We start from the raw sequence: 27339 nt of genomic DNA on the forward strand, positions 1-27339 counted from the left end.
AAATTTTGTTTGTTTATTTGCCGCTAAGCATAAAGCTACACAGTGAAATATCTGTGCTATACCCGTCGTAGATATCGAAACTTGGTTTTTTAGTGTTACTTACCGCTGAGCCACTAGCATATTATTTGTGAATTGTTGAAATTTTACTTCATTCACTTAACATTAATGTATTATTATTAAGCCACTCGATTCCATGAAGGAACATAGGGCCGCAATAGCTTGCGGATTCATTAACAGGCTGGTTTTTTAAGTGAGCAGATTGTTAGCCTACTGCACAACCCCAAACCAGGAGGAGAAACCTGAGCCGTCCCTAATTTAGCAGTGTAAGACTAGAGGGAAGGTAGCTAGTCATCACCACCCACCGCCAACTCTTGGGCTACTCTTGTACCAACGAATAGAGGGATTGACCGTCACATTATAACGTCCCCACGGCTGAAAGGGCGAGCATGTTTAGCGCGACTGGGATGCGAACCCGCGACCCTCGGATTACGAGTCGCACGCCTAACGCGCTCGGCCATGCCGGGCACTACATTAATGTAGTGATCAAAATTTAAAATATTATTTAAATAAATTTAAAGTTAGTACTTTAAAAATATACACTATTCGAAAGAATTAAGAGATAACAAGAACTTCTGTACTGATTTTTTAATACCCTGAATTTGTGTGTAAAACTAGTGCCAGCTGACCAGATATGTTATTCGACATGCAAATGTCTGCTATTAGAGTTAATGTTCATAAGTGATTACTTGGAACCACACATTTTGCAATCCATTAAATGATCGGTTTGTTTTGAATTTCGCGCAAAGTTACTCGAGGGCTATCTGTGCTAGCCGTCCCTAATTTAGCAGTGTGAGACTAGAGGGAAGGCAGCTAGTCATCACCACACACTGCCAACTCTTGGGCTACTCTTTTACCCACGAATAGCGGGATTGATCATCACATTAGAACGCCCCCACGGCTGAAAGGGCGAGCATGTTTGGTGCGAGGGGGATGCGAACCCACGCCCCTCAGATTACAAGTCGAGCGCCTTAACCACCTGGCCATGCCGGGCCTGAATGATTGGAAAACGTTTGCTAATAAAGCGTGTGTGACCATCACGGGCACTTATACAAGTCAAACACTGATGTTGCAAATTTAAAATGTGCGAACCAGTGAACTGTTGGGATAATGTGGTCACTATTCCATCAGACTTGTTTCCAATTCATCGACACGAATTGCAAGTGTTACCAACCATAAGATGAATATTCTGACCAACTACATCTACAAGTAACAGTACTAAGACAGAATTCCTAAATCAATGCCATTCATAAAACTCAGTCCGACCACCAGTAGTTATTCTTGTCCAGACGATGAATCTTTTCTGTTCATGAAATGGAGCTTGGACTTGGCTCTGAGCACCTTCTATAATGTGTACACGTCTGGTATATGTCTGCGATGTGAAGTCCGATTCATTTGTGTGTATGAAATCTGTCTACATATCACTTGGCCAGTTCACGTGTTCTTGACATTACCGAAATCATGATTTATAGTGATGAATTAGAGGAAGCACATTATTAGCTGTCTGATATAAATACAAATGAAATGTGTTTCTGATCTCTCCAGTTGCTGCACTGAAATTTGTATTCTGTTAAGGAGCTGACAGTTAAAAACTGCCATCTTCTAATGCTATCGATCATGATCTACCCTTTTCACGTCTCCATGTAATTGTATTGGCGATATGAAAACGAGTTCACGTACTACTAACTACTCTGAAACCTGTAGCCAGTCTGTAACATTTTTTGTTTTGTTTTACCGCCAACGTGTCACCCAAAACATCGTGTGAACAACAGTAGTTTTTATAGGGATCCTACTTTAGACCCCTTACCACACACACACCACTGTTGTTCATACTGCTAACAGAAAAAAAGTTGGCTTTCATTCAGTTGTATATTACAGATATATTACAATAGAAACTGTATGGTATTGTAATGTTCTCATGACTTATTGAACAACGATAGGAAGCATGGGACATGAGTACACCTGATTAAGTTTTATTACTTATCAGAACAAGCTTACCTTCTCTAATCGAAATGTTTTTAGGCAGGATTACAATAAATTAATCTGTGAGACCTTAGACATGTCCAAGTACATCAGCTGAAAGGTTTTGACTTCCTGATTCTAAAACTGAAGTGCTTTATCGTATCCAGAGTATAAAAAACCAACGTTGTTTTGAGTGAATTAAGTTTTTGAAGTACGAAACCTGTATCCAGTAATAACGATTGTAACTCGTCGAGAATTAAACGTACTGAACGAATCATTTGCTTATTTAGAGTGAACGTTTGAGAGATTCATATTTTAAAGACATGTTAGTTATAAAAAGTAGTTTAACTGTAAGTAAAGTAGTTCAAGGGATGGTTATATCAATAGTGTACTTTGTGAAATTTAACTGTACATAGGTTACTGAGTGAAAGTTCTCTTGTATTCTTGTCTGTATTGATTTTCTTCTTTGTGAAGGTTTTAGTTTTACTTAAACAAGTTAGATCAAACTCAACGTAATTCGAATAGCCTCCATCTGTTTTTTAAAGGCAAATCTTACCCTGCTCTGTCACTGATTGATTCATTATGTTTCTACCTCGAAGTGGAAGATCAGTATTTCTTGAAACGTATCTGTCATTGAATGCGTTTTCCAAACTAAATATACAAACACGAAAATGTTTATTAATTATACGTACCGTTATTTGTATCTGTTTATAATAGAATATCAAGTGTTGTGCATGGTTTTTTACAAAATAAATTGTAAACCAAATATTATCAACAATAATTTGGTTTTTATTTGTTTGTAATTAATCACAAAGCTACACAAAGGGTTGTCTGTGTTTTGCCCACAGAAACTCGGATTCTAGCGTTGTAAGTCCGCAGAAATACCGCTGTGCCACTGGGAGGGGGATTAGTGTTAGGAGTAAACTGATCCAGTCGACAATAGTTGATTAGTGTTTGACATTTCTTCACGTGAAACATGTTTATGATTATATGTTTGAAATATAACTTGCTTAAGAGAACAAAATACAATCGTAGCTGAAAGCACAAATGTATCGTTCAGTAGAAAGGAACCAGTCTTTATCTTTTTGAGAGGGTTTAGGTTATCGAGTTCCTTGTCATTATTTAGTTGTAACATCATTTTTGTCATTTGTATCAGACGTCATCAGCAGCATCATTAACTATAATAAAACTACAGTAGTGAGTATTATATATTTATCTGAACAGTCATACAAAAAAAGTGTCATAGAGTACATAGATCTCTTTATAGAAACTAGGTAATAACAGCGGACGTTCGCCAAAAAGCTGAACTGCTCTATAAATAAACGACTCAAATGCCATCTAAGTTCATTATACTTGTTGACGCTTTAGGAGACTTGTACATACAAAGGGGGGGGGGGGTTATACTGAAACAACTCCGCATTTAGAATAATTATACCATAAAACTACTTGTCAGAGAGGAACTATCTTTCACCAGAGGCAAATCGAAAATCTTAGGTTTTATCCTGATAGGGTTAGGTTTTGATTTGTTTTGAATTTCGCGCAAAGCTACACGAGGGCTATCTGCGCTAGCCGTTCCTAATTTAGTAGTGTAAGACTAGAGGAAAGCAGCTAGTCATCACCATCCACCGCCAACTGTTGGGCTACTGCTTGTCAAATTAGAGCGCCCCTGGCTGAAAGGGCGAGCATGTTTGTTGGAATGGGGATTCGAATCTGCGACTTTCAGATTATCAGTCGAATACCTTAACCGCCTAGCCATGCTGGGTCAGGGTTAGGTGTGGTACAGAGTGTTCCTGTATTGTTACAGAAGGTATTCTCTCTATTGTCTACCATCAGCATGTCAGTCCTATATTTAAGGAAAGCTTCTGAAAGCATTATTTATTCTGGAAAGTATTCGTTGATCCTTAAAATAACCTACACGATGACAAACAGTTAATCCAAATCAGAATTCTAGTGTTTGTTTGTGTACTGAATTTCACGTAAGATGCTACCTGCACTTGTCGTCCCAAATTTTGAAGTGATAGAATTAAGACAAATGGTAAATGCTATCCACCGCCAACTCCTGGGTTTCCTTCTACGAGCGTTAGGGAAAGGATGCTTGGACAGGAGTTCCAGTACTATGACCCCTAGATTACAAAATCCAGTTTCTTAACTACGAGTCCATATCAAGCTACTGATATGTACGAGAGAGACAAATGAGTGAAATATAATCGATAATTGTTGGCGAATAAAAATATTCGACATGTAATCTACTTGTGAAACACCTTGTGCCTGTTCCGATTTTCCCAAGTAATACCGATGATTTTATTTTTTTTTTTTTCAGGTAATCGCCGTATATTTAGGTGGCGCTTTCGACATTTCGTCTTGTTAGGTTTGTACATGAAACAATTTAATGGTAGAAAAGAATCAAATGAAGTGTATTTCACAAATTAAGCTACTCGACAACTTACATATTTATTCTTCTACAATCTACAGTATGTTTAACGACGTGCAGGGTACGTGAACTGAAGATTTGTTGTTGTTGTTTACGCTAGGCAACTAGCGGCTAAAATTTGAAATACTTGGCATATTTTCACGTAAATACGCATTATTGTCTAGCAACTCTAATGACTCTTTCTTGTTTTAGTTTGATTTCGTGCAAAGCTACCTGAGGGCTATTCTGCACTAGCTGACATTAATTTCGAAGGTTAGAGTAGAGGGAAGGCAGCTAGTCAACACCACCAACCGCCAACTCTTAGAATATACTATTAAATATCAAGTTTTGATTGCTGGTATTATAAGGCGCCCACGGATCCAAAATTGCTGAGTGTATTTTTATTTAATTTTTTCGCTAACTGGAAGAGAAACACGAAATTGTTCGGCTGACTAACCAACTGTGTTGCGATTGGCCCAGTGTTTAACGAATGGAACTATTCAGTGGCATATCTTATAAGTATCAGCAGGCCTGTCTAATTAACTAGCACAAAGCACGTATATAGCCAGAGCAGAATGTCAGTATAGCCCGTGAAATTGACAGCTAATCATTGTATGTAAGAAGTTTCTACCGCCAGGGAACGTTTCTTTGTTCGTTGAATCTCGCGCAAAGTTAACTTTGAAGCGATAGACTAGATGTAAGGCTCTTTCCTCCACCAGTTCTTGTCAGGCCGAATAATTGGATTTGACCGTCACTATTATAACGCACACACGGCCCCAAAGTGCAGAGCACGATTTCTTTTTCCTTTGTGGCAGTAACCAGACAAAAAACACATAACCTCAGGTCCACAGTTCGGATAAACTAACCACTGTACTCCTGGTAATGGAGATTATATTTTTACATTAAACTATATTCCCTTTTTTTTATGATAACTATCCAGAACCAAAAAAAAAAAAGATATAACATAAAATCGTTGAATCACAACATTCGTGAGCAAATTATAGCCAACCCATAACATAGAAACTACAGGAATAAACTAACACTACACGATAAGGCGAAATCGTGTATTTTTTTCCTTTGTGTAGTTGCTCTACATGGTTGTAACTTTGTAAAATGAATAGGCAAATAAAAATTAAATAATAAACTTTACAATCTTTCTTGTGTGTCATCAGTTACACGTAATATATATGTATAGGAATTGTGAAACCATGGAAACTGTTGCTAAGACTAACAGAAAAGAAAAAATTACGTAAGAGCTCAAATTAAGTTATATGACAGTTTGAATTTAGCGCAAAGCTATACGAGGGCTATTTGCGTTAGCCGTCTCTAATTTAGTAATGTAAGACTAGAGGGAAGGCAGCTAGTCATCACCACCCACCTACAACTGTTGGGCTACTCTTTTACCAACGAATAACGGGATTGACTGTAACATTATAACCCCCACCCATGGCTGAAAGATTGAGCGTGTTTGGTGCGACGGGAATTCGAACCCACGAACCTCAGATTACGAGTCAAGCGCCCTAACCACCCCACCTGGCCATGCCGGACCTGTTATATCATGCAATAATAATTAGAAACAAAGTATAATTAGAAGCAATATTCTAAACTTAATTTGAAAGGAAAAACATATTGATTAATTTTATTTATTTAAAATGCTCAAAAATTACTCAATTTATACGTGGAGTGAATTATGTGTTTGTACATTTGGAAAAAATATATGTGTATTTAATTTAGATTATTTCCGTTTAGTTGAAAAATGGTACTTGTATGTTTTTTATTATAGATTCATAGTAAAATTATATCTTGAAGAGTGACCTTTGAAGTCACGAAACCGATAGAAAATAAAGATGAAGAGGAGAAAAAACTGAATAGTCTGATATTCCGGTGTTTTAATGTATATATAAATAAATACTTGCTTACCTAATGTGATCTAATTTAGCACATGGGTGTTTTTTTTGCATTCGTACAAACCGTAGTGTTGTGAATATGCTAAATGTAATAATATAGTTGTGTAGGTTAAGCCTAATTGATACGTTTTTGATAGTTTTTGTTTGTTTTGAATTTCACGCAAAGCTATTCCAGGGCTATCTGCGCTAGCCGGCCCTAATTAGGCAGTGTAAGACTAGAGGGAAAGCAGCTAGTCATCACCACCCACCGCTAATTCTTGGGCCACTCTTTTACCAACGAACAGTGGGATTGACCGTCACATTATAACGCTCTCACGGCTGAAAGGTCGAGCATGTCTGATGTGACGGGGATTCGAACCCGCTACCCTCAGATTACGAGTCGAGTGCCTTTACCACCTGGCCATGCCGGGCGTTTTTAATAGACCAAGGTATAGTGTAGAAACGATTTTGAAACTAAAGCATTAGCCCACTGTATCGATTTTCTAGGTAAATTTCTTCACTAATTGATATTCCAACCCATTAAACTAACAACCTTTATGGGTGATAGGAACCGCGTATGCAAATTTGGGATTCGTTTCAGAAAGTGGTAAAGAAGATAATCTAATCTAAATGTGATTATAATATGGATAACTTTTTTATTCTTGTCATTAACGTAATTTCCCTTAATATTTAATTTATAGACTTCAGTTTACATCTTAATTAATATTACTTCTGGAAATGATTGGAACAGTTTTTCTGCTTATGTTTAGGGAAGAAAAAAATCACCTACTGTAAAAATTGGTTCATGTTTGTTATCTACAAGTTGAAACTTATTATTTTGTTTGCGGTTTTTGAAATTAATTTGATATCCTGATATTTAAAATGAGCAAACTCTGTAAAATTAATTTTTTATCGTTAATTAACTGATATTTTTTTAATCAATTTTAGCATTAAACTTTACAATTTGGCCCAATGCTTGTGAATTCCTTGTGGAGGTATTAACTTTATCCTTGTAACAATTTCGGTATCTGTTTTTCCAAATAAATTCCGGCCCGGCATGGGCGGGTGGTTAAGGCAGTCGATTCGTTTTCCGAGGGTCGCGGGTTCGAATCCAAACATGCTCGCCCTTTCAGCCATAGAGGCGTTATAATGTTATGGTCAATCTCACCTTTCGTTGGTAAAAGAGTAGCCCAAGAGTTGGCGGTGAATGGTGATGACTAGCTGTCTTTCCTCTAGTCTTAGACTGTTAAATTAGGGACGGCTAATGCAGATAACTCTCGTGAAGCTTTGCACGAAATTCAAAAAACAAACAATTAATCCATCAGAAGACAAAATAAAGGGATCACACAGTTCAAAAATTTGTTTGTTTTTGAATTTCACGCAAAGCTACTCAGAAATGTGTCAACCTTTTTTGTTTTATGTGAGAGTGGGGTGGAGGAGCTATCGCTTCCTGGAGGTTGAAAAATATATTTCCGTAGCCATAGGCAATTAATCTCTATCAATAAATTTCAAATACTACTATAATGCCCTCTGGTGGGACAGCGGTAAATTTACGGACTTACAACGCTAAAACCCTCGGTTCCATCTTCGCGGAAGGCACAGTAGATTTTCCAATGTGTTTTTGGTCAAAAAATAAACACAAAACGTAATATATTTTATGTCATGAAACGCTGTATAATTTTAGTGTGATTTTGTTGTTGCTACAGATTTAAATCATGAATATAAAAATATAAAAAATGTAAATAAATAATTAAACATTTCTGTTCTGAAAATGAGGGAACAAGTAAATATTCAGGCTAAAAATGTTTGGGGCAAAAGAATTATGATATGTGCATAACCCACAAAAGCTGCTTTCATGGTCATCATGAAACATAATTACTACAAGGATCTGTCGTGTTTCCATGTTTAATGTAAGGCACAAATAATATCAGTTTCATAACATAGTAGCAGCTTCCATGTGTTTTGGGAATACTATCACCATAACATAGTAGCAGCTTCCATGTGTGTTGGGAATACTATCACCATAACATAGTAGCAGCTTCCATGTGTGTTGAGAATACTATCATCATAACATAGTAGCAGCTTCCATGTGTGTTGAGAATACTATCATCATAACATAGTAGCAGCTTCCATGTGTGTTGAGAATACTATCATCATAACATAGTAGCAGCTTCCATGTGTTGTTGAGAATACTATCACCATAACATAGTAGCAGCTTCCATGTGTGTTGAGAATACTATCATCATAACATAGTAGCAGCTTCCATGTGTGTTGAGAATACTATCATCATAACATAGTAGCAGCTTCCATGTGTGTTGAGAATACTATCATCATAATATAGTAGCAGCTTCCATGTGTGTTGAGAATACTATCATCATAACATAGTAGCAGCTTCCATGTGTGTTGAGAATACTATCATCATAACATAGTAGCAGCTTCCATGTGTGTTGAGAATACTATCATCATAACATAGTAGCAGCTTCCATGTGTGTTGAGAATACTATCATCATAACATAGTAGCAGCTTCCATGTGTGTTGAGAATACTATCATCATAACATAGTAGCAGCTTCCATGTGTGTTGAGAATACTATCATCATAACATAGTAGCAGCTTCCATGTGTGTTGAGAATACTATCATCATAACATAGTAGCAGCTTCCATGTGTGTTGAGAATACTATCATCATAACATAGTAGCAGCTTCCATGTGTGTTGAGAATACTATCATCATAACATAGTAGCAGCTTCTATGTGTGTTGAGAATACTATCATCATAACATAGTAGCAGCTTCCATGTGTGTTGAGAATACTATCATCATAACATAGTAGCAGCTTCCATGTGTGTTGAGAATACTATCATCATAACATAGTAGCAGCTTCCATGTGTGTTGAGAATACTATCGTCATAACATAGTAGCAGCTTCCATGTGTGTTGAGAATACTATCGTCATAACATAGTAGCAGCTTCCATGTGTGTTGAGAATACTATCGTCATAACATAGTAGCAGCTTCCATGTGTGTTGAGAATACTATCGTCATAACATAGTAGCAGCTTCCATGTGTGTTGAGAATACTATCGTCATAACATAGTAGCAGCTTCCATGTGTGTTGAGAATACTATCGTCATAACATAGTAGCAGCTTCCATGTGTGTTGAGAATACTATCGTCATAACATAGTAGCAGCTTCCATGTGTGTTGAGAATACTATCGTCATAACATAGTAGCAGCTTCCATGTGTGTTGAGAATACTATCATCATAACATAGTAGCAGCTTCCATGTGTGTTGAGAATACTATCGTCATAACATAGTAGCAGAATACCATCAAATGAAAAGAACATTTACAGTCTTTCTGAACTCATTGGTTTCGAAACCAGTGCCCAAAATAAAACTTCAGCGAAACGCTTAGAAAAACTACATTTGTGTATTTTCTGTCTGTGAACAAATTTCGGTTATCTCTTTCTAAGCCTTTACATACGTATTGTCTGTCCTCACCGTTATTAGCAAAAGACACGTCACGTTCCTTGGATTGGGTCATTTCTTTTTATATTACCTCAAACACAGTTTTACTTTGTCAAGTTGTGTCCCATCCTCAACCTGGAAGACAACTCATAGCCTTTTTTTTAATTTTATGGACTCTTGAAACGCGTGATCGCTAGTCATCTCATAGCAAAATATAGTCCTACTGCCTTTTTATCGTCATTTGCGTCATGGAATCTGAGGGTGGCGAGTTAAAATTCCATCTCTATACTTGCTCGTCCCTTCCACTGTCGTAATATTATAATATTTCAGCCAACGCCACTATTGCTGGTAAAGAGTAACCCACGCGTTGGATTTATCTATAATTATTTAACTTAATTAAATAATACTTTGAGTAGCCCAAAGATAGGTTGCACACGGTTTTGGATAATTCGACCTTTCAGCCATCAGCACTACCACTTAAAGCGATATGATTAAATTCCATCACTCACTTCTTCAAGCTTCGGCATCGCCAGGCTGTTAAGGCTGTGGTGTTGACTAGTTATGTTTTTCTAGTCTGTCACTTCAAAAGTAGAGGTGGTTTTCTCGGATGGCTCTCGACTATTCTTGCGCGGAACTTAAAAACAACAAACAACAACACACGAATGAACACACATGTAATGTTATTTCAATTACTTTTATCAGTCACCAGTCCCGTCCTTTTTTTAATACTTCCATTTGTTTTGTTTCTAGTAAGTATTATTAGTTCAATGTAAATAGTAAATTCTAAATAAGCTTTTCTTAAGTATACATTCGAAGCAAACTGAGTAAACATTACAATGATGGTAGAAAACACACTTTTTTTTTTTTTTTTTTACGTAAGCACGTACCTCAATCAGAATCACGTAACATAAATCACAATATGTTAATATGAACCGAGAAAACAAAATCATACTGTATATCAAATAAACGTGTACACTGAGTAAAATTATTCAACAGAATGAAATACGTAAATAATACAAGTTTTTTTCCATGAAGCTCAACGGTAAACTAATACTAACTCGACTCGAGTATTAGATAATATGTTAAATGTGTTTACATCCTTATATAAACTGAATGAAACATATTGGTTGGAGTGATACATATATTTGTACTTGTATTTAGTGTACATTGCAAAGTTTTTCAGGCTATCTGCCGTTGTCCTAAATTTTGAACTACTGATGAGCATGCATGTTAAAGGACTGACTGCCACTCTTATAGCGTATCTGCAGCTGTAAAGTGCAGGAGCATATTTGGTCTTTGTTTTGCGCTTAAGCACAAAGCTGCACAAAGAGCTATCTATGCTCTGCCCACCAGGGGTATCGAAACCCAATTTGTGGCGGTGTAAATCCGCAGACATACAGTTATGCCATTTTCTCGTACGGATTCGTACTCGGTTCGTCAGTTCTGTATTCCAGAGCTCTACACAAGGCCAACTCGCGCTCTTATAGAAAACACGTCTGATTAAAACCTTATGAACAACTTATAGTAACAGCTTGCTTGAAATCGGTTCGACTTATTTTAAAACAAATTATTTACATAGTGACATATTGCATTATGATAGTAAATTAGGGACGGCTAGCGCAGACAACCCTCGTAGCTTTGCGCGAAATTCAAAACACATCGTATAGAATAATGACCCCCCCCATAAAAATATTATACATAGAAAAGAAAAATTCGATTACAAAAGAGCAAATAGGAAAGAATACCAAAAACAATTAGACCATCGATTGCCAAACAAAATTATAACAACATCTAAAAATAAACTAGATATTGATAATTACTGTCAAATAATTACGGAATGCCTTGAAACCGCAGCTAATCAGACAATACCAAAACAACAACATAAAACTAAAAATAACACATGGAAACCTCACAAACAAATGTTAACACTAATTAAGCACAGACGACAATTAAGAAGACAATACATGGACACAAGAGATAGCGAATTAAAAACACAAATAAACAGAATAAGAAACCAAATTAGTGCAGAAGTTAAATTATTAAAACAAGAAAAATGGGACGATTTCTACACCAAACTTAACGACAAAACAGATCCGAAACAATTTTGGACACATCTAAAAAGACTAACAAATGGAGATACAACAACAAGAAAAATACTCGCTTTTAGAGCACAATATTACCACAGCATATACAAATAAAGAAAAAGCCGAAACATTCAAACAGGAACTTGAAAATACGTTTAAAACAAATAACGACCCAGACATGAACACATACTACTATAATAAAGTAAATAACTTTATAATGAACAACAGTGAATTATTCAAACCACTCTTCCCAGTAGAGTTAAATAATTATCAAACCAACAACACAAACACAATTATAGCACAAGAACTCATAGAAGCAATAACAAACACTAAAAATAAATCACCAGAAGAAGATGGTATACAAGCCATTTTTCTTAAGAAAGGCACTCTGAAATTATTTGAACATCTTACAGCAATTTTTAATATATTAATATATTCTGGTTATATCCCGGTTTCTTGGAACCATGCAAATGTATTAATGTTCCACAAAGAAGGAAAGCCAGTCAATAACCCAAATAGCTACCGACTAATCAGCCTGACCAGCTGTGTAGGCAATATTTTGGAGAGAATAATTAGTAACAGACTCTCCGCATTCCTGGAGGCAACATCAAAATTACCAGAAGAACAAAATGGTTTCAGAAAATTCAGACAAACAACAGACCAGTTAATAAGATTAACAGAAATAACTGTAAATAGTTTTAATAAAAGAGAATGCACTGTCACTCGATTTCTCGATATTAAGAAAACATTCGACACTGTATGGCACAACGGTCTCCGGTTCAGAATGTAAGAAATGGGACTGCCGCGGGGAACTATTCGCTGGCTGTCAAACTTTCTGGAAAACAGAACATGCAGAATAAATGTTGAAGGTACATTCTCTGAGAGTTTCGCTCCAGAAGCTGGTGTTCGTTAAGGAGGAGTATTTAGCCCTATCCTATTCATCATGTACGTGAATAATATGCCTCTAAAAGATCCAAATAATAGATACTCATCACAATTCGCAGAAGATGTAGCAATCTGGAAAAATGCACCAACATCAGCAATAGCAGTCACAAACATACAACCACAATTAAACAGAATAAGTGAATATTGTCAAAAATACATAATAAAAATAAACACAACTAGTAGTATTCACAAAATTAACTAAACATAAAAAAGTACAACCAGAGATCTACATGAATGGTGAACAACTTCAGTTTACTACATCAGCAAAATACTTAGGACTCACGTTTGATTCGAAACTTACGTGGGTAAACCATAAAAATAATATTGGAACAAAAATATGGCGAAGAATAAACTATGCTAGGAGTCTAACTGGCAAAAACAGTGGAGCTACGACAGACAACATAATAAAAATATATAAAACATACATTAGACCCGTCATTGACTCTGCAGCTCCTGCATGGATAAATGTAAGCAAAAAACTACTTCAAACAAAACTACAAACAATACAAAATACATTACTCACAACAACTTATAAAGTACCTAGAACAACATCTTCCGAATTTAAGCATAAATACGAACACGTGGAAATAATAGCATATAGACTCTTACATAGTACAAAAGGACCGACTTGGCCAAGCGTGTTAAGGCATGCAACTCGTAATCTGAGGGTCGCGGATTCGCATCCCAGTCGCGCCAAACATGCTCGCCCTTTCAGCCCTGGGGGCGTTATAATGTGATGGTCAATCCCACTATTCGTTGGTAAAAGAGTAGCCCCAGAGTTGGCGTTGGGTGGTGATGACTAGCTGCCTTCCCTCTAGTCTTACACTGCTAAATTATGGACAGCTAGCACAAATAGCCCTCGAGTAGTTTCGTGCGAAATTCAAAAACAAACAAAGCAAACATAGTACAATAAATTATTTTAATAAAAATTGGATAAAAAATGAATCAGTGAGCGAACTTGACAGGTATTGTTTACATGATGATGATAGACCTAAGCACCTTTCCCCAGTGAACATATATTTTCTAAATAAAATTAATTAAATAAAAATAATAATAAAAGGCCACCTATTAACTAGACTCCACATTAGTTTAGAGATTAATTATAAAACATTGAGAGGTTTTTTTTTATGTAAACATTTTATAGTTAATACCTAACTGCTGAAAATGCAAATAATCTATGGAACTGTAAGAGAAATGTTTTATTTGCACCAAGTGTATGTATAGATCGTGCATGGACATTGCCCTGAAAGGGGCCTGAGTAAGTGCGGGTTACTCTGGTCCTCGTGTACCATATATAAATACGTTTGACATTTGCAAGACAAAAATTTAAAGGAAAGAGGAAGAGGTTAAAGAAACCTAACCCTCCTGGGTAGACAAACATCAAAATACCCGTACAGAGAGAGAGAGTCCGATTTTCGTTTCGCATTCGATAACATTGAATTTACAGTTGCTTATTCAAAATTTGCAGTAACCCTAACTCGAAGTATGGTAATTGGAATCACACCCACGTATTTACAAACTGTGATTTTGATACTTTCTTATCATTTTTATACTTTGTTATATGACCCGATAAAACCAGTTGCTGTGAGGTTATGATACTCTTACGTCATCGTATTAAAGAGTCCTCGTTCAGAGAAGAGAGAAGTTAATTAGCAATGCGTAACCGATCCACAAAATGTTTATATTGTATACAAACTCACAAAAAGAGTCGTATACACGCATACCTGGACCTAACTCATTACAGGATACCAAGAATTAAAGCACGTCGCTTTTCCAGTCCAGAGCTTTCGGCTTCTGGCTTGTTGTCATGGAAACGATAAAATGTACGAAAATGGGATTCGGCACTGCAAACCAAAGTTGTCGATATGTTTAAATGCACATCACAGCATAAATGAAGATGGGCTAGTTGGGAATGTTTCCTATTGTACTTTGTGTACGGTTATATGTACTGTGTTCAGCGTGTTATCTGTTTTGCATAAATTATGTTTTAGTTTTAATCCAAGAACTTGTTTCGTTACTCGATAGCCTGAGGAACACTTGTTATTTTGAATTATCCAAGAAGCGTGACAAGTTGCCAAGCTCACTCACCCGTGAAAAAACAACAACGAAAGACGCACACCATGTTTCTCTTTTAAATGTTTTTAAATTATTCAGACCTAAAATGTTCACGTGTATTCTTTTCCTTAGCCTATACAAAAACAACGACAACAAAACACACACAAAGTGGAGTAATACAAAAGGGTGTTTGTAACAAAGGATAGGAAAATTTGCTTCTATTTTTTCTTAACACAATAAACATTAAAATTGCAATAAAGATACATCAAAGGTATCAATACTGAAATGAAAGACATTGTTCTAAATAATGTTATTAATAATGGTTTCAAAGTTCACTTTAATGTTGAAGGACATCCAGCATTAGCAGTTTCCGAAATTAGGTATAAAATTAGACGGAGTTCCACACATCTCATGACCTTCCTCATGTCATCCAATATCACTATGCCAGCTTTGGTGGTGATTGATCAAGAAACGTGAAAACGTGAATGTATTGTTCGTTTTCCCAAATTATATATGAAATTACAGGGGATTTAACCCTCTATGACATTTCACATATCATCCTGTAATGCAGGGTGATATATGGTCCGGTGGTTAATGCACTCGAACCATTATCTGAGGGTCGAGAGTTCGAATCCCCGTCACACCAAACATGCTCGCTCTTTCAATATTTGGAGCATTATAATGTGATATTTAATTACACTATTCGTTAGTAAAAGAGTAGCCCAAGAGTTGGTGGTGGGTGGTGATGACTACCTGCCTTCCCTCTAGTCTTACACTTCTAAACTAGGGATGGCTAGCGCAGATAGCTATCGTGTAGCTTTACGCGTGATTCAAAACAAACCAAACCAAACCAAAGTCCTGTATCACTGTGTAAAATTTGGTGCTGATTGATCAAGAAAGGTGAAACGTATAGGTAACATTCACTTTGTTATTTAAAAAAAATACGAATTGTGTGTTTAAATATTTTATCCTGTATGTTTGGGTTTGCCTAACATTTTTATGTTTGTTTGATACCTTTATCAAACCCATTGTATTTCCTAATATTTGCAGATACCAAACTGCATGATAAATTTTAGAATGAATATTTGTTTATATTGTCTTTCGTCCGCGTGTGTTATTTCTTTGCTAATAGATGGCGCTAACTTTTGGTTTGTTCGCTCTTGGATATACGAGTGAAGATACTCAAAGGGCTCTGATATTTGCGCTGTCCGCTAATTTTTAAACTGATGCACTAGAGGAAAAGCAGCTAGTAAACAGCGCCCATCGCTAATTTTTGGAGTACTTTTGTCTGATATTTGACTATCAACCTCATTGGCTTTAAAAATCATTTATCTTTATTTCACGTGTAAAGGTGATTGTTTTGTTGAATTTCGCGCAAAGCTACTCCAGGGATATCTGTCAACCTTACATCGCATCCATGACCCGAAAGTGAAGAATGCGATTTTTCGATTTTGTGATAAAAACGCGAATTATAAATAGTTTGGCACACCTACGCACTCCCCCTGCAGTTTTGTATATTTGGGTTATTTATTACGTTTACATTTATTTTATCCAGTCAATTACCATTTGAATATATGGTACTAATGAACGTAGCGTGTATAAATATACAATATATATGTAAGTATCTACGTATGTTGCCGAAATAATAAATGCAGAGTTGCGTTACCTATTGAATGACACCACAAGCAACAATCTATACAAAAAATTCATATTTTGGGTCTTCAAGATTATGACAATTAAAAAAATAAATGATATATACAAAAAACATTTTTTATAATACAACATAATTTTGTATCAAAGTTCTCTCCTCACAAGAAGAAAATGAATTGAGGGTTTGATTACATCTTTATTCATATGATTTTTAAACGTAGCATTAAAAAAACTGGAGTTCTTAAGTAAAAATTGTTATCTTTTCAACAAATTGTATCACTTTTCATACATACAAGCATTGTAGTTTATATCAGTAAACCTTGTACGTATTTTTTAGTTCTGTACATTAACTTATTTAGATAAAGTGACTTGAGCATGACTGAATAACACAATCAGAACACTTTTCCCATGTAGTACTTTCAGAAAAAAATCATTTTTTTTAGAAAATGTTCACTATTTCTAAATTTTTTCATTGATGTATGAATAATACGATTAGCAGTAACTAGCACAAACAGCCGACATATCTACGAGTACATATAACTATAACTTACTGGAGTTGTTTTGTTGAATTTCTTGTAAAACTACTCCAGTGTTATCTTTGCTAGCCGCCCCTTATCTTAAAGGAAGATAGTAAAAATCATCCATCGTCAACCTTTGGGCTATCCTTTACCAACGAATAGTGGGATTGATCGTCACGCTATAATACTTCTAGTCTGAAAGGACAAGCATGTTTGGTGACAAGGTTCGAGCTCACGATTCGCAGATTGCGAATTAAAAGTCCCAAACCACCAGGACATGCCAGGCCCCAGAATGAATTTGACTTTAACTTAACTTGTGGAGATTACTCGGGTATTTGTTGAGACATCTTATGTTGGATAAAAAAGATTTACAAGTGGTATATGTTAGAACAACATCAAATATTAGATTCCAGGATACTTTTAAACAGAATATAAATCACAGGTGAAACATCAACATTTTCTTAATATTCATATTTAGTACAAGAGAAACGCAGTGGAAGTTCTTGAGTTCAGGAAACAGTTAATATTTTGTGAGTCCTCGTTTTGCTTTATTAACTGCTGACAGACTTTCAGGCATTGTTGCAAAACATTTAATCAAAGTGTCTTTTGGGATTTTACTCCAACTGTCTCTAATACACTTCCGTAAAGTTTCTATCGGTGAATCTTTTAAGTTGTCAAGTTTTTTATCTATCAATCAGAAATATGCTTAATTGGGTTAAGATCAGGGTTCTGTGGGGGTCATTGCATCATTTGAATGACTCCAGCAGCTTCTTTCTTAGCTAAGTAACTTCTGCATAGGTCAGAAGAGAGTTTGGGTCATTATCTACTTGGTTGTAGAATTCTTCACCAACAACATGCAAACCACTGGGTATAAAGATCTAATGGTACTCGCACTAGTCAGTTATTCCATCTATTTTGCAAATATCTCCTGCCTCCTCAGCAGAAAAGCACCCCAAATTAACACACTGCTTCTTCCGTGCTCATGGTAGATGCTATAGATTGAGGTAAGTATCTGTCACCTTTCTTCCGCCGGACGTACAACCTACGCTTTAACATATTTCACCTTGGACTCATCCATCAATAACACCCCTTTCTAATCATCAACAGTCCAGTTTTTGTACCTTTTTATCAAATTTGTAGATCGAAGTAAAGAATTTTTTAACTGCTACATGACCAAATATTCCATTCTCGTTGAGTCTTCTTGATACTGTAGATCTGAACACTTTTGTATCATTTGGTACATGGTTGTTTATGTCACATACGTGAGATCAGTGGCAGTCTTCCTTATGTCCCTAAGGCTACATAAACGAAGATACTTAACATAACTATCATTAACTTTACGTGTTCTGCTTTTTCCTTTCGTATTTTCAAACTTACCTGTCTTGGCCTCATGATATATGGTGTACTTGACAGTGTTTGGGAAGCATTTCAAGTCTGTAACAATTCGTCGTAGAGCCCAACTAGCATGACGTAAATCGTTTATGCGAACTCACTACTTTACTGACAGTTCTCTACGGTTTTTTGTACCGTGGCATGACAACAAAACTTCATATATAGTATTAAACACAATTTTGATCAAGGATTACGTATGGAGTGCTAACAAATTGATTTATTCTTGTATATACCGGCACCATATGCTAGCTTCTTTCTGTATAGTTAAGATACTGCATGGTTAGCATGGCAATTATTTCAGACCCTAAATTTGATCAGTGCGTTCATTCGAACAGAACCTTTATGACAATCCTTTGTTACGAGTATATGGTAATTCTGAAGAGTGATAAGTAATCTCACCCTGACTTATTCAGTTTTCAACATGTATCAGTGAAGCATTACCATAGTGTTGAAATTTGTGTTATGTGATGGAATGGAAAAACTTGCCCCTTAAGATGAAAAGAATGACAAAATATTCTCTTGTCCTAACACTTTTGCACAGCACCCTATACTTATACTGTGTAAATGTATTTATATTTTCATTAGCTTTAATAAGTGTGCAGAATACTCTAAAAATGATAAGAGTAGCAACACAATTTAGAAGTTATACAACTGACCAAATACAATGTAAGATGTGCAGTTGTGGTGAATGGATTAAATAAATGTGTAAGTCAGCATGTTTCAAAAGGAAATGCCTCATCTGCTATGGCATACATTCAACAGAGTTCTTTGTTTTTTGTTTTTGAGTTTCGCGCAAAGCTACACGAGGCTCATCTGCGCTAACCATTCCTAATTTAGCAGTGTAAAACGAGAGGGAAGGCAGCTAGTCATCACCACCAATTGCCAACGGTTGAGCTACTCTTTTACCAACGAATAGTGGGATTGATCGGAACATTTTAACGCCCCCAAACAAGCATGTTTGGTGCGACAAGGATTCGAACAGCGACCCTCAGATTACAAGTCAAGCGCCCTAACCACCTCACCTGGCCATGAATATTTTACTGGTAATGTTTTGTAACTCGTATATGTCTATAGTATGGTATAGATCACCTGCCACTTGTATTGGTATTGTCACACTCTCTTAATGGAGAATTCACGCACACGTGCTACATTTTCATGACTTGTTGATCACAAGATGTAACGTTTGGTTATGCATAGTTACTGTAAGAAATTGAAAATATATTTTTTTCTTTGAGCAATATGGACTTATCGTAGCTGCTGAGAAAAATATAAGAATGTTTGAGATTTAACATTTGGTTTGTTTTGAATTCCGCGCTTACTTACACGAGGACTATCTGCACTAGCCATCCTTAATTTAGCAGTTTATGACTTGTCAACATCACCCACAATAGTTTTAAGTTGGCACTCTCAGGCTACTGTTTTATCAAAAAATACTGAGATTGAGTATTACATAATAACGCCCTCACGGCTGAAAGGGTGAGCATGATGGGGATTCAAAATCGTGACCCACAGATTGTGAGTAGAGCTTCCTAACCACAAGGCATGCCAGGCCGATGCTTAATATATGAATGTACATTTGCGAATGTTTACGTTAGATGTCAATATTTTTATTTGTGGCATCAAACAAGCAATTTTTAGTCATTGTCTTATTAAATAAAAAACAGCTAGTTGAAACATTAAATCTTAGAGTTGCTTAAGAATTATATAGTTTGGACCAAAGAATCTATGTAGAATTAAATTTGATTTATGTAGCATATTTAATACACTGTTTGATACTTTTAAGTTACGTATATTACTTGAACTAGGATATTCGATGTATTGATACGGAATATGTATCGAAGAGAGACGTGTGATGAACGAAAAATCAAACGGCTCATTATCAATATAACGTAATCGATAATGTCCATCAATCATTGGTTGTATGTTTTGTTACAGTAGATTTGACGTTTTAAAAATCAATTAAAATAGTTATTTGAAAAACCTTTCGTGAAATTAATAATTTATTCGACATGGCCTCTCAGTGGCACAACGGCATATCTGCGGATTTACAACGTTAGAAGCCTGGTTTTGTTACCTGTGGGGGGCTCGGCATGGCCAAGCGTGTTAAGGCGTGCGACTTGAAATCTGAGGGTCGCGAGTTCGCATTCCCGTCGCGCAAAACATGCTCGCCCTTTCAGCCGTGGGGGCGTTATAATGTGACGGTTAATCCCACTATTCATTGGTAAAAGAGTAGCCCAAGAGTCGACGCTGGGTGGTGATGACTAGTTGCCTTCCCTCTAGTCTTACGCTACTAAATTAAGGACGGCTAGCACAGATAGCCCTCAGGTAGCTTTGTGCGAAATTCAAAAATAAACAAACCTTTTTTTTGTTACCTGTGGTGGGCAGAGCACAAATAGCTCATTGACCAGCTTTGCGCTTAACTTGAAAAAAAAAAAAAATAACACGACGCGCCTCTAGCGGCTCTGTGGTAACTCTGAAGGCTTACAACGATTTAAAATCGAGTTTCAATATCCGTGATGGGTACAGCATAGATAGCCCATGTTGTAGCTTTGTGCTTGATAAAAAACAAACAATACAAACCACCACCTAGTGGTGTACAAAAAAAAGATTATTTTCGTTTAATTTTATTTTTAATATTTTGTTGTTCATTACTGAATTATAGGCACAGGCTCTGTTCACGTCGCCTATACACGTATATGTGAATATCTCTGTATTGTATATTCATTTTAAAAAATATATATCCTTTAATGTATAACTTCTTATGAAATTTTTGGGGCTACGTATAAATTTGGAAGTATTTATAATTTATTCAGGAAGGGATGAAGCACATAAAACTTACGCTAACGATATTTAATTTGTTTAATCTATGGACCGTCTTTTAATCTAGCATTTCAATCTGCGTATTTTGTGAATTATCTTTCTCGTTAATTTAAGTGAAAGGTAACGTTAAGAGTGTAACAGATGGTATGTGTATTAACTTTAACTACTGCATTTAGTTTCTTCCAATTAAGACATTTTTCTTTTTACAGACAAGTTAAGCCAACAAGTAAGCAATTAAGTATGTTTATAGTTACGCTTACCATTAACTAAGATTATGTTCTAACCGGTAAGAAATTAAATTCGACTAACACGTCACGTTTAACTAAAGCGTTTTTGTTTGCTTTTTTCTGCCTAATTATACGTCTTGTCAATTTTGTATGTTATATATCGTTGCGTGATTTAGCTGCATTAAAGATTTTCCCGTTCTTTTCAGCAACACAGTAAATCACTTATGGGATTTTTCTGACAGTTAATCAAAGGCTCTGGCAATAACTCAGCCAAAGCAGCGCAAGATATGTAACTTGTCACGGGTAAAGATACCGATTTTTCTAAGTTAGGAAACGCTTTTTGTTTCGCGCCAGGCGAATGAGAAGTTTAATTGAGTTTAATTAAATTGTGTGCGATTCAAACTATAGAGATTAGGAGTGACTGGAGACGTTAACCAGAAACTGAACTTTTGAACAACATAACAGAAAGATGACTGAAACATAGTTCTCCTAAGATAACAACTGAAAAATAATATTGGGCACCTTCTTATACGTCGTAAAACAACTAAAAAAGTGACGTAAAAATGTATTCTCGTCATCACGAATCTGTGATGTAAGCTTGAAGAACAACAAACTCATCTCTCTTCATTCAGTACAGTTATTCTAAGAACACATAAGAGAAAGCAAATAGTATGCTATAATACGATAACCACATTTCATCTGCCATATCCAATGCCGATGAGGATTTCGCCTAATACTGGGATCATTAGGCGAACTGGGATACGATAGGCATGAGTAGCTGTGTAAGATATATATATATATATAATTTTTCATAAAAAACAACTGTTATGGTGTGTGCTAGATAAATGAAGTAGATTACTGTCTTTACCAATTTTATTTAAACCAGATACGCATCAGATTTTTAGGATAAGAATATGTAACACGACATTATTCATTTTATTTGTAATTCACACTTGAGAGCAAATTCCATTTCGAATTGAACATATGGAAGGGTTATTTTATATATAATCTAATCAAGAACACTTTAGGTGTTAAAAAAGGTGTGGCTAAAGAAAAAAAAAAGGATTAAACGTGCGAATTAAAGGAAAGAGCTTAAAACTGGTGGCCCAGCATGTCCAGGTGGTTAAGGCACTCGACTCGAAATCTGAGGGTCGCGGGTTCGCCCTTTCAGCCGTGGAGGCGTTATAACGTGACGGTCAGTCCCACTATACGTTAGTAAAAGAGTAGTCCAAGAGTTGACAGTGGGTAGTGATGACTAGCTGCCTTCCCTCTAGTCTTAAACTGCTAAATTAGGGACGGCTAGCGCAGATAGCTCTCGCGTAGCTTTGCACGAAATTCAAACCACACCTGAACAATTTGCAAAATCTGTCAATTTTTTATGTTGAACTCTTAGTTTTAAATGTTTCATTAGAGGGAATATTCAATGAGCTACAAACCTTCTACATCATAGTTTTATCCAAACTATTCCAAAAGTGTTCTTTATAAACTATCAGAATTTAGCACGAGGGATTTCCATTTTGTGTTTGATAATGAAATCTATGATCTGTAGATGGTTTTGTTTTATTTCATAATAAGGATCAGGTTAATCGATTTACTGTATATCTAAACAAACAATATCCTAGTTTTAATTTTTATGTTGAATTTGAGAATAATTTCAACAGACTGTAGTCAACCACAATGCCTCAAGTTTTGATGTTAATTGTTGTTTTAAAGAGACATACACGAGTTTTTGCTGTAACTGTGAAGGTTTTTTTAATCATCTTTAACTGTTACCGTTTTGAACAAATCATTTGATGTGATATTCTACAGTAAAATAAAATAACATAATATTCTACGTACCTGTCACGGAATTTTATAAAATCAATTGATACAGTGTTTAAAAAAGAAATCTGAAGCAAAACTATCGTTCGATTCATCACTTATTACTGTGTTATACTGGTTTTGGAATTTTCTCATTAACCTTCAAAAAAGGCTTATCGAAACAAGAAAGCCGAGTTTTTTTAATGGTGATCTATCATGAATCACAGTGGTGGTTCATAATAGGGATCGCACGAGAATTTGCTCAAAACTCAAATAGAACTTTCGAGTAAAAATCATTTTGAAAAGAAGACTTATTCTTGAAACAATATTCAAAACCTTCCCTTTCTATAATTAAAGCCACCCAAACATTAATAATAAGCAAAATAAGTGATTTCACATTTGTAGACAAAATCAAAATTTACCTATTTGTTTATATTATTATTAATATTACTGTATCACAAACCTACTGCAACATCGATTGGATATTTTGCACCTAGACAGATACACTATATGAAGTGCTGCGAATGTCCATAACTTATTAAAAAGATGTGTATGTTTCATTAAAAGTTGAATTATGTGGTTATAAAAAATCTCTTAGATACGATTTTGTTCTGAGCGGATGTTTTTGTACTCAACGCGTATTAAACGCGAGTTTACACGAAGCCTCAAACACAAAACCACCTAGCTCAGTAAATAATTACTTTAAAAGGCACAAACCTTTTTTTAAAGCGATATTTAAGACGTATTTGGTTAATATGAAAAGACATATTTCTACTGGTAAGATTTTATAAATGTTTAATAGGGATGTGTCTTACTCTAAGTAAATATTTGCCCACTTTTATGCATTCAAAACATACAATATAATTAGAAATTCAGAATTTAAAATCCATAAATAAGGATCGCAAAAACTAAGCTAATAAGGCTGAATATTTACTGCTGATTGTTTGTCAAGCTACAAATCCTTATTATGACTCCACAAAAAATTATTGCAAGTGATATCTACTATAGTGTGCGATCACACAGGACAAAAACCAAAACTCAAATAGTACTTTAAAACTTAATTTGACCTCTTAATTTTGTCGTGCTGCTAAATTTACTTTTTTGTCATAAAATCCTGTGCTTCTCTACTGTGCACTTTAGTTGAAAGCTACAACTCGTTCGTTTTCTAGAGCATTAATTTGAAACTGCCACATGTTCTTAATTTCGCTGTTACATATCAGTATTCGAGTTGATATTATTCATCGTTACTTGTCTTTCCTGTCTCTACGTGGATTTCCACGATTATATTTCAGCACGTTTTTAACAACAGACAATTATTGTAGTTTTTTATCAACTAAGGCAACGGTGGTGATTATTTCTGAAATTGTGAGAGGATATTCAGTAATTATTACCAATGTGTATAGCACTATTTCGCACAGCTATTGCTATTTTTAAATGGTTGATGTTAAGATAGTGGTTGTCGATATTTGGCGACTTATGCTAAGTGCGTGGGTGTTGTCTATTTTGCGTGCATTATTTTTATCGCCTTATTCTAGCAAACATTTGTGCACTGGAGGCTGTTGAAGAACAAACATATGGTGGACCTAACAAGGTAAGCACGTTACTGCATTTCTTTACTTGCATGAATCTGTATTTATTATCTTAGAATAAATATTATTCTAGTCCTTTCTGATGAGATTGATTTGTTGCTGGTCATCTTTTGTTACATTACACTGTAATATAGATGAAAGTCGGTCATTAAATCAGTGATGATATATTTTTGCCTTCAAGATGGTTCTTTGAAAATAACACTACATTTTGTTTGTTGCAGTTGCATACAAGTATATGTATTTATTCTCTGATGTACATTTGTTATTTATTTTTAATAAGTTGAACGTGGTTGTTGAGTGGGAAAATACCAATGCAGTAGTAAACTGTTGGAAAATATGTAACATTCAACTGAATGCGTATGCATGTTTGTAGCTTAAGATGTATTCTCCATACATAGACAAAAAAATTTAATAAACCAGATTAGTAAAAAATTGTTAATTTAAAAAAAATATTTTTTGAATTTCGCGTAAAGCTACTCGAGGACTATCTGCACTAGCCATCCTTAATTTAGCAGTTTAAGACAAAAAGGAAGGCAGCTAGTAATCACTACCCACTACTAACTTTTGGGCTACACCTTCACCAACGAATAGTGGCATTGATCGTCACATTATACCGCCCCCACTGCTGAGGGGCGAGCATGTTTGGTGTGACGGGAAGTCGAACCTGCGATCCTCAGATTACGAATCGAGTGCCTTAACCACCTGGCCATGCCGGGCCGAATAAGAAGAATTAGGGATCATAAAAAAAGTACAGAAACAAGTTGAATCAAGGTGCAAGGTTGTAGTAACATTTAGAATATATTATGTAATTAGTATTATATAAAATAATTTTATTAAGCGTTTAACGTAATTTTTACAATAATATAGAAAATAAACACATAATATTACACAGTGTAATTTTATATTAAATTATGTGTTTGTTTGGAATCAATTTATTTATTTTATGTACCTAAAATTTTACACATACGCGCGTAAAGGTTTTACAAGAGCGAAAATAGATACTTCATGTGGATTTCTAGTTACTTATTGTAACCACATTCGATATTGTTCGAGCTCTCTGTCGAGGGCCTGGCATGGCCAAGCGCGTAAGGCGTGCGACTCGTAATCCGAGGGTCGCGGGTTCGCGCCCGCGTCGCGTTAAACATGCTCGCCCTCCCAGCCGTGGGGGCGTATAATGTGACGGTCAATCCCACTATTCGTTGGTAAAAGAGTAGCCTAAGAGTTGGCGGTGGTTGGTGATGACTAGCTGCCTTCCCTCTAGTCTTACACTGCTAAATTAGGGACGGCTAGCACAGATAGCCCTCGAGTAGCTTTGTGCGAAATTCCAAAACAAACAAAACAAACAAACTCTATCGAGAGCTATGCCATTGGGGTACTATGATAATTAACTTTATGTAGTATCCTTCTGGAGTCAGTTGTGCAGAAGTTTGACAGCAGATGAAGGATATTTCCACCGTAGTTTTACTGCGGAATGACCAGATGTGATTTGATTCACTGAGAAGAATGATTTTATAACTTTATATTATTTTTATGTTTTTTGTATAGAATAATCGTTTTCTGTCTAAAACATATTTTCCTTCAAACTTGCTTCTCGTCAATTCGTATATCAGTTATTGTTGTTTTGAATTAAGCACAAAGCTATACAATTGGCTATCTGTGCTCTGCCCACCACGGGTATCGAAACCCAGTTTTTAGCGTTGTAAGTCTGCAGACACACCGCTGAGCCACTGGGGGGCTCTTATATCAGACAGTAGTATTATTCTATCTTTCTAAGACCTCGTACGTTAATTTTTATTGTTAATACACTGTGTATGTGGTCTTTTTCTTCAGTCCCCCGCTGGAACAGCGGTAAGTCTACAGATTTACAACGCTAAAATAAGGGGGTTTGGTTCTCCTCGGTGGACTCATCAAATAGCTCAATGTGGCTTTGCTATAGGAAAACACACACACACAGACACATTTTCTTCAATTCAGTCAAAACCAAAATTTTAATTCTGTAATTATTTTAAACGATTCTTTTCTTATTTTCGGATACTATTCTAAACTAACCAGTTCACCTTAGAATACTAGCTAATAATAAAATATTTCGATAAAAAACCAATATTTGAAACAAAAGTCTGCAGTCCTATTTTTTCAGTTTCAAAACACAAAACGAGCAAACAAACATAATTTTCCCTAATTGGAGCTCAAGCCGTATTATCCATGTATCTATGGGAAAGTTACGTCTCTCTTCACTTATCGTTTACTTATCGAAGTTTCCCGTGGGGGACTCATCAGATAGCCCGATGTGGCTTTGCTATAAGAAAACAAATAGACTCATCAAAGTGGCAAATTTTTTTTTTGAAGAATAAAATTAACAAAGTATCGAAAGCGGACATTTTTTTTGTATACGTTCATGTGCACAAAATATGTACCACCGAACAAAATATATACTACCGAACAAAATATATACTACCGAGCAAAATATATATCACCGAGCAAAGT

At 35.7% G+C, this 27339-nt stretch overlaps 1 long non-coding RNA gene across 3 annotated transcripts in view; it reads left to right on the top strand.

Moving 5' to 3' along the window:
• Positions 1-26330, top strand: part of LOC143240681 (uncharacterized) — a 36126-nt gene extending 9796 nt beyond the window's left edge. The window contains exons 2-3 of one of the 3 annotated variants that reach the window (XR_013021877.1): positions 24802-24857; positions 25329-26330. This is a non-coding gene — a long non-coding RNA (uncharacterized LOC143240681). Of the gene's footprint in view, positions 1-6212; positions 6359-24801; positions 24858-25328 lie in introns of those variants that run through there. The other 2 variants (XR_013021875.1, XR_013021876.1) reach the window with 2 other exon arrangements.
• The last annotated feature ends 1009 nt before the right edge of the window (positions 26331-27339 follow it).

Source organism: Tachypleus tridentatus, chromosome 13, assembly GCF_004210375.1.
Source record: "Tachypleus tridentatus isolate NWPU-2018 chromosome 13, ASM421037v1, whole genome shotgun sequence".
In the NCBI taxonomy this organism is placed as follows: Eukaryota; Metazoa; Arthropoda; class Merostomata; order Xiphosura; family Limulidae; genus Tachypleus; species Tachypleus tridentatus.